Below are 6,000 nucleotides of genomic sequence, written 5' to 3'. Positions count from 1 at the left end.
TGGCGAGGCCGCGACATCACTCGTTGGTCGATCTTCAGGGCGAGGTCCACGGCCTCATCCAAGGTTTTAGGGGCCTCACGGCCGGTCATCTCATCTCGGATGTAATCAGCCAGTCCCTCCAGAAAAATAGAGCGCAGAGAAGCATCTCCCCACTGTAGCTTAGCGGCCAGGGCACAGAATTGAGAGGCAAAGTGGCAGACGGGTCAACTGCCCTGGCGTAGATGAAGCAGCTGTGACTCCACTTCCACTTCGCTGCTCGGGGGAACAAACGTCTTTTTTAATTCCTCCACAAACAGGGCATAGTCATTGCAAGCTGCCGATTTATCGTAGTAGAGAGCCGCGGCCCATTCCTGAGCCTGGCCAGACAAGAGAGAGGTTAGCAGTGCGACCTTTGCACGGGCGGTGGTGTATTTAGTGGGCTGACACTCGAACAGCATGTCTAAAGTGGCAAGCAAACCATCAGGCCGGCCATCAACTCCGTTCCACTTGTCTGGCAGTCCGATCCGGGGCTCCGCGCTCACCGGCGCTGGCTGACGTTGCAGCGAGGTGACGGAAGTGGAAAGTTGGAGGACAGTTTCGGTGAGGGACTCCATTTTTGTGCACATCCGATCTACCACACCGCGAAGATATAGCACTTCGGCTTTCAGCCGTTCGAATTCCGCTGGGTCTATAGTGGGCTCAGACATCCTGTCACAACGGGGCGAGCTACACACAGTAGGTCGGCGTGTCCGTGTGGCGTGCTGGCTAGATCCAAACGCGGCTAGGCTAGCGGTGGGTTGGAACAGACACGCAGTTATTCTAGTAACGATCAGTGCACGAAGCGTGGCTTCGGAACTGTCGTTACAGACAGACAGCGAGCGGAGCCGGGATGAAAAAGAGGATCGAAGGGAAAAACACTCACGGTTGCTGAATCAGGCGGAGACTGACGTCGGCAGAGTTTCGGAGCTCCTGACACGAAGAGAATGATGTCTGAGCGGCGAACAGGTGGGTGGTGTCTCTCTTTTAAACCCGACCCCGTGATCAGCTGATCACCGGCTGACAGAGAGCTTGGATTCAAGGCTCTCATCACTTGAACTAAAGGAGCTGGGTAAAGTCCCCCTCATGCACAGGCAGCTCAGCTTACCTTCATATCTCTTCAGAAATGAGAAAGCATGAGAAACCATGCATCTGAGTTTTTTTTATGTTTGTTATTTTTCTGGTGACATAAACAGAATCAGGGTTTTCTGGGACTAGAACCCAACCCGAGTTGACTTTATTTGAGATCTCCTCCTCAACCATCTGTGTCAGCTCCACAGCACTCTCACATTCCTCATGGGTGACATCAAGAGCGGCAGCAAAGCTGATTGAGAGAGAGTCTCCCAATACGGGGCTTATTTTTGTCATGGCTATGCTAAGGCTTGTCTTGGAAATTTCCTCTGTCAGTCGGTCCTGACCTGCTAGAAGCGACGTTTTTATGATCCTTACACTAACTGACTGTATGACATCAGTAATCATATCGGCCAGTGCTACTTGGACATCGGAGTCCCAGATCCCATTTTCTATCAAGCCCCACTGTAATCCAGAAAGTCTATCGAAACACCCGCTCATAGCAGGTAAAATATCCTCTGAATTAATGGGGGTAGGGGTTCTAACACTGGGTACAGACATTGTAAAGGATTTAGTTTCACTACGATTACTTTGAAAATCCGTTTTCTCTGAGCTTTCAGAATGTGAAGATCGTGGTCTGTACATGTCACATACCCGACCAGAGTTGACTTTATTTGAGATCTCCTTCTCAACCATTTCGTGTCAGCACCACAGATTGCTCACATTCCTTGTGGGCGACATTAGCGGCAGCAATGCTGGTTGAGAGAGAGTCTCCCAATATGGGGCTTATTTTTCTCACGGCTATGCTAAAGCTTGTCTGGGACGATGCATCTGTCAGTCGGTCCTGAACTGCTACAAGTGAAGCTTGAATGATGCTTGCACTAAGTGACTTCATGACATCAGTAATCATATCAGCTAGTGTAGCTGGGATATCTGAATCCAAAACCGCATTTTGTATCATGCCCCACTGCAATCCAGAGAGCCTATATGAAGATCGCGGTCTGTATATCTTATGTACCCGACCCAAGCTGACTTTATTTGAGATCTCCTCCTCAACTATTTGTGTCATCTCCACAGTGCTGTTACATTCCTCGTGGGCGACATTAAAACCAAGAGCAATGCTGGTTGAGAGAGGGTCTCCCAATACGGGGTTTATTTTTCTAATCACTATACTAATGTCTGTCTGCGATGATATATCTGTGAATTGGTCCTGAACTGCTAGAAGTGACGTTTTTATGATCTTTGCACTAACTGACTGTATGACATCAGTAATCATATCAACCAGTGCAGCTGGGACATTGGAATCCCAGACCCCATTTTCTATCATCCCTGACTGTAATCCAGATCGTGGCCTGTCCATGTCACGTACCTGACCAGAGTTGACTTTATTTGAGGTCTCCTTCTCAACCATCTGTGTCTGCTCCACAGCACTCTCACATTCCTCATGGGTGACATTTGAGCGGCAGCAATGCTCGTTGAGAGAGAGTCTCCAAATGCGGGGCTTAATTCTCTCACGAATATGCTAAAACTTGTCTGAGACGATGCATCTGTCAGTCCGTCCTGAACTGCTAGAAGTTATGCTTTAATGATGCTTGCACTAAGTGACTGTATTACATTAGTATCGAATTTCCCAGAGGAACCCACCCGAGGGATTAATAAAGTTCTATCTTATCTTATCTTATCTCTTATCATTACATATCATTACATATCAGTCAGTGCTACTTGGACACGGGAGTCCCAGATCCCATTTTCTATCATGCCCCACTGTAATCCAGAAAGTCTATCGAAACACCCGCTGACAGCAGGTAAAATATCCTCTGAAGTTATGAGGATAGGGGTTCTAACATTGGATACAGACATTGTAAATTTAGTTTCACTACGATTACTTTGATTACACATCCTCGCTGATGTTGATGCCTAGGAATCTGTAGCAGCTGACTCTCTCCACCTCTGCTACTGCTAGTCTCCTGTAACCCACGATGAGCTCCTTGGTTTTGCTGATGTTAAGCACTGGGTTGTTGTCATGGCACCATGATGTCAAGGCTCTCACCTCTGTCCTGCATGACGTCTCATCTCCATCAGAAATGCAGTCAATGATAAAATAAACTGTCAAATATGGTCACACCTTTTTTTTTATTTACTTAAATTAACCATGATAATGAAGCCTGACATGATTCCATGGATAAAGATCAGTTTTGGTATTGATTATATTCCACTTTTATTCTTATATTTAGCATCTTAACATCACAGAAGAGCAATGACTGATGTACAGATTTTTCACCTGCAGGTTATAGAGCTCAAAACTGTACCATTTTTTAAGGTGGTCAGTTGTGCGTGGGTGTGCTGTTTAAACATCTTCTTGAAAATAACACTTTGCTCCTCACTGTTTTTGAAAACTAAGAGCTAATAAAACAAATCCAGTAATTGCACTTTTATCTTTAAGTCTGGTATAGTAACCTGTCTTAATCTATTTTGTGTTTTTATTTATTATGTGGGGAAACATCCTTTCAGCCCTGTGCTGAGAGGGCTGTGGTCATCCATCTCTCCTGTTCTAATAAACCCAAATTTAAGGAACACCTTCTTTAGACCTGTTCATTTTTATTCATATAGCACCAGTCAACAAATCTTGTCTCATGTCACTTCATATTGTAACGTAGAAAACAATGTTGCAATTATATGTTAATTGTAAATAATAGGCCATGTGTTCTTTCTTAAATCTGCGTTTATCTCAACACATGCTGAAACCAGCAAACTTACAGAATATACACAAAGTAATTCTGAAATCGCACCTCTATAATGTACAGCTTTTTTTTCTCACCTTGTGTCAAATCTTTTGCTTCTCCAAACGGCTTCAAGTTGTTCACCATCTCCTTCAACAGTATCATTCTGGAATAATAACTCCTTGTGCCCAGCCATGTCAAGAACAGCAGAGAGTTTTAGATGTTCACATTGAAGAACAGCCTTTACTTGTCTCAGTGTTGAATTCCATCTTGTGATTAGGGATCGTTTTCTGTTCACCAAATTCAGCTTCAAATACATCTTTGAATGTTATGCTTGTGTGCAGTAGAGAGCTGAGCTTAGATAACTTTGAAAAACTTTGAAAAATAAGCTGTGGATATGATAGTAAAAGTTAGTAAACCTCTTTTAAAGTCCCCCCTCTACAGCCTGTTGTTTCTTAGATTCAGCAATGAAACTGAATTTAAAACAAAACATAGATGACATTTTGTCACCTTGGCAACCACCAAGATCCCACTGCCTGCACATTTATTATGATGATCTGGGAACAACACCGACACCAGGATATCAGATCATCTGCAACTGCAAGCCTCCCAAAAACATCAGATTATTGGAAAATGTTAGCTGCTAACCTGTGGGCCACTTTCTACCATACTCAAGTGATTGAACTTTGTTCACACATGAACTACAACAGTAGAAATCATGAGGAAACAAGTAAAGACCTCATCGAGCAGCTGGAGGAGGCTTCTAGTAATAAGCCCAATAACAACAGTGAGACAAAGGCTCTCACAAATGACAATCAAGCAGTTGTCAAAATAGATGATCTGATAATTACCCTGCAGGAACAAATCAGCCACCCTACCAAAGAGCAGTGTGTGGAGTCTGCCATTCAAACCACAGAGGCTTCACACACAGACTCTGTAGGCCTGAAGTCTTCTAGAGAGGCTGAATTGGAGCTCCAGTGTAAGAATCAACAAGAGCAGATAGAGATGCTCCAGAAACAGCTCCTAGGAGCTCAGAACCAATCAAAAAGCAGACCGTTAAACATAGCCAGGAGCAGGAGACACTCCACATGGAAATCAGTGACCTGAAGTCCCAGCTCTGCTCCAACAAGGCCCTTCATGATTTGAAGGTAGAGACTCTTGACCGAGAGCTGAAAGAAGCCAACGTTAAAATCACAGAGGAGCCAAAAGAACAGAATTCAACCACAGCAAATGAAATCCAAAAATTGGAGCCTATGGAAGCAAAAGACACTGGAGGACAGGAGAAGAAAAAGAGGCCTCTCTGCCATCACCTTGAATGTCTTTGCAGGAGACTGAAAGGAAAAGACACTGGAGGACAGGGGATGACAGAAACTTTCTCCCTCTCCCTTCTCACTTTCTCCCTCTCCCTTCCCTTATCTTTCCTGCTTGGCTTTCTCATGTCTCTGTCTAGTCTTGTCTGCTTCTCTCCCTCTACCCTGAAAGAGTCTCACAGTCTTTTCTCTAAAACCTAAAAGAGGAATTATGGATTTGATCAACTGGTCCATTAATGCAATTGACACCCTCCTCTCGACGAGAAGCCTGGGTTCAGGAGAGCCCATTGAAGACATCTATCTTTTTGGAACTGTCAATAGAAAATTGTACTTGGTAGTCAGTATAATCTTTTAATGATATAAGTTTACATATGGTAGAATACTGCATGTAATCATTTGTGTGTAGAAGTATATAGTTGGTGGCATATTGAAAGAATGTCTCATCCTAGGAGGTCTGTAACATTCCAGGGTGTTCTGGCTTCACCCCCACATCCTAGGAGTATGGGAGAGGTCGTACCTTGTCTTATTGTTTTACGGTAGGATTAACGTAGCTATTCTGTTTAGTCTAAGTGCTTTTTGTTTAGATGAACTGCTGGACTTCCAGTCCAGCAGGTTTAGGGAAGTCGTTTATGGGGTCACACTCCCCCCCCCCCACCACACACACACACACACACACTAACACCTCCACATTCCAATGTAAGGAACAAACGCTCACTGAAGTATAAATAAAGACCAGGGCAGTTTCTCAGTGCGAGTCTCAGTTCTGGAGGCTGCCCTTGCTAGCAAGAAGTTCTGTGTGTTTCTCTTCTCTGAGTCTTTACTGAAGAAGTGTTTTAGAGTATATTTCTTAACAGGAACCATGATAACAGGGTTCTTGCTGATCG

The sequence above is a fragment of the Haplochromis burtoni genome, unplaced genomic scaffold (assembly GCF_018398535.1).
Source record: "Haplochromis burtoni strain Fernald_Lab_line unplaced genomic scaffold, NCSU_Asbu1 Contig_376, whole genome shotgun sequence".
Lineage (NCBI taxonomy): Eukaryota > Metazoa > Chordata > Actinopteri > Cichliformes > Cichlidae > Haplochromis > Haplochromis burtoni.
Note: the sequence above shows the minus strand (reverse complement) of the source record.